Genomic DNA, 10,904 nt, shown 5'->3' on the forward strand with positions numbered 1-10,904 from the left:
GCCACATACAAGCAATTTCTTTGCCTTGTAGTTCTTATCAATTCATTTCCTATCTTCTTCATTGAATTGTGTCTTGTTTTTTATAACCATTCTTTTAACACCTCATTTGACTTCTCTTAAAGGTACATAAGGAACATCAAAAATAATGTCCAAAAGTTCACTATCCTCAGCCATCAAACTTCCTTGTTTTCCATCACCCACAGTACTTTTCATTGAATTTAGGTGGTCTAGTGGCCGATTGCCCTTCTTAAAGGTTAGGTGGAGCAAATATGCTAACCAAAGACACTCTATGTATGACCCTTTTAGAGTGAACTCGCTCTGATACAAATTGTTGAACCCTTGGGGTTTTCACCACACAGTGCGGGACTAGGTCCCTAAAAATCAATCATAAATAATCTATAAATATAGTGTAAGAAAAGTAGAGGTAGTGCAAGAAAGAAAAAACACATAAGATTTTACATGGAAACCTCCTTGATCAAGGGAGTAAAAACAATGGATTGCTCTTACAAACACCGACAAAATCAACAATATTTAACCGCATGATTAGAGATTCAATTTTAGCCAAACTCTAGGGTCCTTTCTCTTGTAATAACTCTACTACAAGCTCATCTTGTCAACTCAACCAAGGACCCTCTACACTGATTAACTCTAATCAGCCACAAACTTAGGAAACTCTACCTAAGCACTCTTGAGAAACTACAAAGAAAGAAATTACTCTTATAGCATGAGTAATTCTTTTACAATTCAGCACTGAAGAACACTCACTCACTCTTTAAGCATACTGCAAAGTTAAGAACATGAGCAATGCTTGAGCAATCTTGAAGCAGAGTTTTCACTGCCTCTCTTCACTCTTTAGATTTGTCCAAAAACTGAGTGATGAAGAATGCTATTTTTCCTTTTATAGTTGGGTCATGATTAGGGCTAAAATCTCATTGGACCAGGTATCCTATTCGGTATAAGTAACACCTGCAAGTTTGTTACACCAGAGGACAAAATTGTGCAGACACGCCTGCCAATTATACTTTACCATACAAATCTAAGGACCTAGTCCCTTTAATTTAGATGATTATCATCAAAACTACAAATAGCAGGATAAGATATGGAAGCTAAAATAAGCCTGCATACAAGCCGCAACAAGTGGGAAAACAATGGATAAAGATCGGATAAAATCTCATGAGGAGGAGTTCCATGTGCCGCACCCCTCAAATCAAGGATCTTAGACATGTTCCACACCACCAAAAGAATGGACATTTTAAATGTGTAAAAACCCATAAATATTGGGGTTACTGCTTTGGCCGAGCTACAGACCATGCATCGCACCCCCAGGCTATGTAACCCCTGTACCTCTAAAATGACTGAACCTAGTTTTCTACTGGGTTTAGGTTGAGGGAAATGTATTTAATGATTTTATATAGGGTAGATTATGGATTAATTAGTGGTATATATAAATTGTATCTTATACAAAATGAGAAGGTATCATGGGAAGCAACACACATAAGAGAGAAGAGAAGGCACCAAGGGCTCTATTTTAGTGTTCTTGTTTCTTTAACTTTATTTTTCTTGTATCTTCAGTTATGAATTATTTAATGGTGATTCTTTGATAACTAGGAGTGGATAAATACCCTCTTTCTATAGTTTAGTCTACGAACATAACTACTTAGAGTATAGTCAAGTTGGCTAATATAAATTATCATATTTGGTTGTTCTTATATTCTTGTGCTTACTGTTATGTTAATTCACAACCTTTAGAATACATATATATTTCCTTAGTGAGACATAAAGGAATAAAATTATACTAGGATAAAGAGCATAAGAAATTGGTTCTTGCCTTTAAGATGATTAAAAATAAGATTTGCAGTTTGTTATGAGATGAAATACAAATGCATTTTCATTAGTTCCTATATCCCCACTCAATGATATAGTTGTAAGTAAAATATAAATAGACGATTAGAGGCACAAAAGACCATAATCATGATATTAACCCCATAAATTTATAACCAAAATATATAACTTAACCAAAAAGATTATATAACTTCACATGATCGTTCAAGGAGCCTCAATGCTAGTATTATCATAATTATTGTTCACAACATTTTAATTTCCTTTTTAATTCATTGTTACTTTTATAATCATAAAACTTAACTCTGTTTGATTAAAAATCTCACTTGTTCAAACGTAGTAGTAATACCTTAATTGGACTATCTACTAAATTCCAAGCCCTTGTAGGATCCATTTTGTGTAAATTTATTACTTGCATGGCCACGTACACTTACGTATGTGATTAAATGCAGAAAGGTTTTTGCATTGTTGCCAGGGACTTGAATAATTAACAACATTCTAATTTTTAGTTTTACTATTGTGTTTGATAAGTGCTTGAAACTTGGTCTTGTCTACTAAATTTGCGTGTATTAATTTGAATATTATGTGAGCGGGTAAGGTAGAGGGAATTGATTTAAGGACATCTCTAACATGTGCGATGCCTACACAAATTAAAAAAAAATCAATACTTCTCTACCCTATCCTACAAGTTCAACAAGATGAGACTAATCCTATAGCTATTTGTGATGAACGACCAGTCTACAAGACAAGAGGTAATCCTACTCGTAACTAGTGTAACCTTTGGTATTTGAAAAGCAGATACAGGAGGAATATTTGAGCTTAAATAGAAATGGTGTAATTTTTGCACACAAGAAGATAGTTTACATGCTTGTCATATAAGGATCCATAGTTTTATCATAAGATTATTCTAGAGATCAGTGACACTTTGTTTCCCACAGAAGCCTTCAATGATTACATGAGGCTCACTCTTTAACCATACTCACTTTTAGGAGAAGAAAAAAGATGGTTGAAAGTTGAACCTTTAAATTCCATAACCAAATAGGATGACCTATAAAAGAGTCATTATTCAATTTTTTCCTTCTGTAAGACTATAAGTCTAAGAAGTAAAAGATTAATTTTCAAGAATAAGATTGAAGAGAATTTATACTAGGCATAGTAGAGCTTCAAAGGTATACCCAGTGATTGCCGTTATCACTAACAATCTAATGATATTATATCCCAAATATTTATAGGAAGTCTTGACCCAAATAACAAATTTTAGGTACATTCAGATATAGGTGGTCAATCATTAGAAAGGACCGATGATGAACTGTACACTCTCTTAAACCATAGTATATTATATTAACTTGACTGATATCGTGATGCATCTCGAGGTTTGGTAAAAAAAAACCTATATGATTAAGGTAGATAATAATACTACTTTGGCTACTCTATTAGTGTGGTTTCAAAATCCATGATTGGGTAGCTTATCAACTTGAGCTTTTCATAGACTCAAGCCTAGGTTAATGCAGTTTAATTGCTATAGACTTGATGTGAGATCTGGTAATAGTGGTCACTCTATAGACTTATGTGGAAAAAAACAAAGGTTGGTGAATTTTTTGGGAAATGCATAAAAGGGAATCGAAAGTATGGTAATGCCTAAATTCACAACTAATAGAGTCAGCCAAACTACTCTTATGACAATAATAAGGTCCAACCCTAGCAGTTTTAGCAACAACAAGGTATTCAAAACAATGCTTAGGCAACCAAAATATAATAAACTTCGAAAAGGATTCAAGCCAACAAAGAATAAATAGTTGCAGAGATCAAGATTCAACAATTGGCACAAAACATTAGACATGTAGATGGTCTAGTTAGCTTAGTTACAAAATAAAAACCTTAAGGGGGTTTGAATAGTGATAAAAATTAAAATCCAACAAAATTTATTGCAATCACCTTGAGAAGTTGTAGATATTTTATTGATGCATCTCTAATGAATAATCATAAGGTGGAAGAATAGAGAATTATACCTAAGCAGAAGCTGACACAAAGGGGAAGTCTGAGTGTCTAAATAAATAATTGGTTGAGCAATCAAAAAATAAAACACCACCACTGTTCCTCAAAATCTTAAGAAATCAAAAACGGGTACTTCGTTTAAATTTTTTGAAAAATTCAAAGAACTTCACATTAACCTTCCTTTGTTAGATTTTTATAGCAGATGCCCAAGTACGCTAAGTACCTGAAGGATATAGTGACAAACAAAAAAAGCCTTGGGATATTGAGTTTGTAGAATGTATGGAAGAGTTTTATTTTGTGCTTATTAGAAAGATGCATAGAAAGTTCAATGATCTTGGGAGTGTTTTACCCTCCCCATACAAATTGGTGAAAGTGATATTGTTTAAGCTTTGAGTAAATTAGGGGAAAGAATATATTTGATGCCCCTTCCTATATTTAAAACTTTGTGTTTAGGGAATCCAAGGCCTTTATCAATTGTTCTTACGAGGGCGGACAAAACTACAATGTCCCCAAGGGTAATTATTGAGGCTATTCTTATCAAGTCTTGTAAGTTGATTATCCTTAGTGACTTTGTTATTCTTGACTATAAGGAATATGAAAGGGTACCAATCATATTGGTACATCTATTTTTACCAATCGATAAAGTTTTAATAGATATTAGAGAGGGTACACTAAAGATGATACTAAATCATATATGGTTTTTATAGTATACAAAACACTTAACACAGCCTTAGACTATAATAATTTATTCATGTTCCCAATTATGAAAGTGAATAAATGTGGGGTGGTGGATTTCTATTTTCCAATCATCATTTTGGATTTTCTCACATAATTGCAAAATCCGGCCCATAAGCCGAAGCTTGAAAAAGATTCCATGGATCCTGCATAGGGTGAGAACTATAATAAAAAGGCAATTTCAGATAGTAATATTGGTAGATTAAAGAACAAAAAAAAGTTATGCTCAAAAGTTAAGAAGTGATTGAGAGACTGTTGATCATGGTTGTGTTGTGAGTCATGTTGCGACATTAAATTTGATGTTTCTTGTGAGGCAATCCACAGTTTAATAAAGTTAGTCATTTTATGTAGTGTCACCTTATTTTTTGTTTGTTCATGTTTTAAGATTGAGGTATGTTTGAGTACCCGGAATCTAAGTTTAGAGGTGAGGTTAAAGAACTAGCATGGGGTCCTCCAAACCCCTTGCTGGATATAGTGGAAATTGATATGTTGTTGGATGGGTCTAGAGTTCCTAGGAAGTAATCCTAATCCTTATTTTTTAATTTATATGTTGTGGACATATTATGATTTTATATGTGGGGTGGAAATTGTTTGACTTATTTTTGGTGAAGTGCGCTACAAGATTTAAGTTTTGATTTATTGGAATTTTTTTAATATTTCATAAAAAATACAAAAAGAATTTTTCTTTGATTATTTTAAAGCTTTGTTGTTTTGTCCATAGTAGAATTACACTTCACCTACCCCTTATTTTCTGGTTCTTCTATAAAGGGAAGCCCTTTGAATACAATATCCTTTTTGATCTTTTAGAGTAATTTTAAAGTTTTATCATTTGGAATAAATATATATGCCGTAGCTAGGTGCTATGCATGATTATTTGTTGCAAGTGGTGTTGAATTTTATGGTATAATGTGAAAATTGAATAATTTCTTTGATACACCTAGGTCTTTTATCTAACCCTTAATATTCGATTAATTTTGAATTCTTGGGATTACTTGGTTAAGAGTATATGGAGATCCTTGTAGAGTTAAACATGTTCCATGTTTGTTGGATTTTATGTTATATTCTATATTTTCATATTGATATCTAGAACTTGCCTATTGAGTTTACATTGAAAAATACAGAATGTTGAGTTTAGGATATGATATATGCATTTCTTTGATAGCCATATTTTATTCCTGCTTTATCCACCCATTATGCATGATCTTAGTTAGCCAATTTTAGACTTTAGTCTATTCTATGGTAGCCTAAAATGTAGTTTATTCCTTTTATTTAATTGACCTTAGTTTGATTTACAACCCCTACACATTTTAGATGAATGATTAAGATAATAAGGAATATAAAACTGAAGAAGGGAAATGACACAACCCTAAATCGGGCCTTGTATTAGGGGCATATCAAACCCAACAAGGACCAGAGATCATCCCGTAAACTTACCTAACCATTACATCCATCCACAAGTGTCAGATGAACCCTAAACATATAACAATGAAGCGAAAACAAGACTAATAATCATAGCTTAATAAGTGTTTAATCGATCCATTAATGCCACATACTAAGCAAATATACACAAGTCCTCGGTCATACACAAAACCTCTACAAATCCTATGCTAATAGTGTATTGGGACAAGCCCCGGACAATAGCCAAAACAAAGTCTAACACAACTATGACATAAGATAGAAAGACCCTAAAATGTATGTCTTCCAAAGTATAAAAGCTAACCACTTCAAAGTCAACAGATGAACTGCTTGAACACGTGGTCACTATGCAGGAAGAGAAGAAAAATCTTCGGCCTCTGTGTCGCATGGGGACACAACATTTGGAGATAGTTAGCAGTTCGAGAAATATCACGTAACTCAATATAAGGATAAAAAAGTGCCATCATTCAAAACCAAATCAAACAATCACATGCAATAATACTTATATACATAGGCATATATGTGAGTATATATATACATTGAGTGTCAATAATGTAATAACCCAGGAAATTTTTCGTTGAAATTTTGTGCGTAAACCTGTTGGGTTCTATCTTCTTAAATGAATTATAAGTTTTCCATGTGAAATTCTTAGATTATGACCCACCATTGTGTAGAGTATTGAATAAGCTTTCCAATGATATGTGGATAAACCAAAACAGACACCCGAGTGATGAGTTATGAACATTCCGATCGAACCGTGAATAGTAGTGAATAGTAAAATATGCAAAAAAAAAAGTACTGAGGCCTGGCGTATTTTTTCTCCAACTTTAAACGATCATAACTCATTGTACATAATAATCTCGATAATCTACTATATATAAACGGAAAGCTCTGCGAGTCCTCTTTCCAATGAAATTGGTTTCATCCAATTTGTCTATAGGAGCAGAAAGTTATGGTCGATCTACTTCAGCCTATCAAAAGTGAATTTTTGGGTCAAATTCAAACGATCATAAATCCTCATACTCAATGATCTGAGTGAGATACTATATATCAACGGAAAGATATGGGAGTCCTATTTTTAATGAAATTAGTTTCATCCAATTTGGATATCGGACTAAAACGTTATTGTTGATCTACTTTAGACTATCAAAACAGTCCACCAAAGAACAGTTTTGAGAATTTTTTTAATTTTTGGGGGAGTTTTGGTCATTCCCCCTCACCCAAAATCATTCCAAACCCTACATTAAAGCCTATTATAAGCATTATACGTTATATTTCATCAAATTCCCTCAAAAAGAAAACCCTAAGCTCTTACATCCAACTTCAAGAACCTCCAAAGTTAACCATTAATTCTGCAAATTTATTAAAGATTCCAAGTTCCTAGGTCAAGAACTTCAAGAACCTCCAAAGTTCACCATTAATTCTGCAAATTTATTCAAGATTCTAAGTTCCTAGTTCAAGAACTCCAAGAACCATTATTCAAAGGCACGATTAACATCTAAAAAATGAGTATCGATCTAAAGTTCATCATTCAAGGTATGTGAGGTTTTTCAACAAGAGCTCTCTTTCGTTCTTGTGCCCAAAAGTAATTTTCTTTACAAAGGTATGATTTTTATTTTACTTTTATGAATTTGAAGCATGAAACTATATCTTATGATGATCATTATGAAATCTTGATGTTTATGATTTTGAAAGATGAATTTACATGTGTGGAGATATAAAGCATGAATCTTGAATGATATTTATCATGATTTTGATATTTGGGTTATGAATTCCCATTGGAAATTGTGTTTTTTAGAAAGAGTGTGTTATAAGCACGTTGATGTGAAATATTTGAGATATTTTGAATGATTTTACCTTTTGGCATTAATGGATTTGCTTTGAACTCGAGTATGAAAGAAATCCACAACGTGGTTGATTTTGATAGATGGAAAGCATGATGGCTCCCGATGTATATTTATATATTACTAAAATTGTTTTGTTGTGGATTGTCTTTAAAATAATTTGTGCTGAGTTCGGGAGGAATCTTTAGCACCGAGTGGAAGGCATAAAGCGACCTTACTTCCCTAGAACTACGTGCCCCCGTCGGAGTGAGTCGGAGGCTGATTTATATAGTGCTCACTAGTTTGTGTGGATTTGATATTGATAGTCCTACTCTGATGACAAGGATAGGATGGCTCTCCCGAACGTTGGTTGTACGTTGGACTCCATGTACCTCACATGGTTTATGTCGGTTATAGGATCTCCTAGTGTGTGTGTGTTTCCTTATGTCTATGGTTAATGGTGAAGTTCTTTGAAAGTGGAATTGTGAAATTTATTCTTTCGAAAGATTTAAATGACATTTACATTATGAGAATTGATATTATTGATAAATATAAAGTGATTGACAAATTATATGATGACTCACATGTGTTATTAGACTTATTTCATCCTATCATGATTATGATGACTTTTTTTATCTATGTGAGTTTTTTATACATCCTGTATATTTCTTATAAATATTTATGATGATGATGTTTATAAAACTGCATACACCCCCATATACTCAGTTTCTTTCCATGGTACTGACCTACATCTTCGGATATAGGCTACATTTTCTGGGAATGTAGGTTCAGGTGCTCAGTTCCAGGTTCGATAGTGATTCTTTGGGTATGCTGTTCTACATCCTCTATCCTGGTGAGTCCTCATGTTCCGAGGACGTGATGTCTGATGTTGGTTTCACAAAATTATATACATTTGATAACTGAGTATGAGTCGGTTGGGGCATGTCTCAATGGCTCACTAGTTTTATTGATTTTCTTCGAGGCTTGTCAGACTAGTATAGATGTTGGGAGTTGACTAATAAGTCGTATTTTGCTATCTTTCTGAAATTCTTTTATTCTTGGATGATGATTACTCTGTTGATATTTGAGTGTTATTTATAGAAACCCCGTAGATTCATGTTGAACTGAATGAAAATGGCTCAAAGAGTTAGCTTGGGGCTACTCGTAGACTCAAGCACCGTGTGACGCTTTGGGACCCATTTTTGGGTTGTTACAAACTTAGTATTAGAGCCTAAGGTTTTAAGGTGTCTTAGGGAGTCTGACAAGCTGCGTTAAGTAGAGTATTGATCATCGGTCTGTAGTGTGCCACATCTATGAGAAAGAGGCTACAAGACATTTTAGGAAAAAGTATGATTCTTTCTTTTAGAAGTCTATTATTCTTAAAGTGTCTCTCTCTGCTATTGATTCATGGTCTTCTCTTTCAGAAATATGCCTCCATGTCGAGTGAGAAGAAATAATAATGGTCAACAACCTCAACCCGCTGACCCATTGAATGAAAATATATCTCATGCTCAATTTCAGGCAGCCTTTTAGCCGCTGGTCCAAGCTGTTACTGCAAATGTTCAGGCCAACCCAAACCCGAATCCACAGCAGTTGGGAGGTGATTCAACTGCTGCCAAGATCCATAAATTCATGCGGATAAATCCACCAGAATTCTATAGGTCCAAGTTTGATGAGGATCCATGATTGTTTTTAGAGGAGGTGCGGAAGATTACTCAGGTGATGCATGTATTTGAAGAACATAGTGTGGAGTTGGCTGCGTAAAGGTTGAAAGACCTTTCTTATGACTGGGTTATTGCTTGGAAGAAAGGTAGAGGTGAGGGAGCTGTCCCTACAACTTAGCAAGAGTTCCAGGATGCATTCCTAGATAAGTTTTTCCCTTTAGAGATGAAAGAGGCGAAAGTAGAAGAGTTTATGAACCTACGATAGGGCTCTATGACTGTTAGGGAGTTAGTGGCTGATAATTGGGCTAGTATGAGTAAGTTTATGACTAGAGTATCTAGTTATGTGGCTAAAGAGTGTAGGTCTGCTATTCTGAATAGTGAGATGAATCTTTCTAGGCTGATGACTCATGCCCAATGGATTGAGGCAGACAAGATTAAGGAGAGAGATAGAATGATAGGGAATAAGAGAGCTAAGTCCCAGTAGCATAGATAGGGTCAGACTAGATCGGAGGGAGGGAGTCACTCTTAGTATTAGGACCGTTCATCTATGCCAGCACCATCATCTACTAGTGGTCCCGTCCCTAGAGGTAGGCATGAGCAAGGTAGCAGGTCATATGCATCCAAGTCCCAGTACAGTGCTGGCAGTAAGCTAAATTATCCCCTGTGTCCTAAGTGTGGTAGTGCTCATTCGGGTGAGAAGAGAGGTTATTTTTGGTGTGGTAACATGGGTCACAGAGTTAGATATTTTCCACAAGATGGAAAAGGGCATCGTGAATATCGCTCTCAGACCAGTCTCAGACTGTTAGTGCTCCAATTCCAGCGACTCGTCCAGCCCCAGCTCAGGGCGCCTCTTCTAGAAATATTGGTGGGCAGCGCCAGAATAGATTCTTTGTTTTACCGTCCCGTAAGGATTAGGAGGACTCTCCCGATGTTGTTATTGGTATGCTTTATATATTTTAGTTTGATGTGTATGCTTTGTTGGATCCTGGATCTAGTGTCTCATATGTTACACGTTTGATTGCTGTGAATTTTGAAATGAATCCTGATATTATTCCTGAGCCTATCCTATTTTCTACCCCAGTGGGTGATTTGATTAGTACCCAAAAAGTGTATAAAAAGTGTCCTGTTACCGTTCTTCATAGAGTCTTGTTGGCTGATCTGATTGAGTTAGACATGGTAGTTTTTGAGGTGATTCTGGGTATGGACTGGTTGTATTTTTCTTATGCCTCTATTGATTGTCGGACTCGAGTGGTCATGTTTCAGTTTCTGGGTGCATCCGTGTTTTAGTGGTCTGGGAATTCTGTGTCACTGGAGAGTCAATTTTTCTCTTATCTCAAAGTTAGAAATCTTATTTCCAAGGGGTGTTTACCATTTGGTTAGAGTCAAAGACACTAAGTCTAAGACTCCAACTCTCCAGTCTGTTAACGTCGTC

The sequence above is a fragment of the Capsicum annuum genome, chromosome 11, assembly GCF_002878395.1.
Source record: "Capsicum annuum cultivar UCD-10X-F1 chromosome 11, UCD10Xv1.1, whole genome shotgun sequence".
In the NCBI taxonomy this organism is placed as follows: Eukaryota; Viridiplantae; Streptophyta; class Magnoliopsida; order Solanales; family Solanaceae; genus Capsicum; species Capsicum annuum.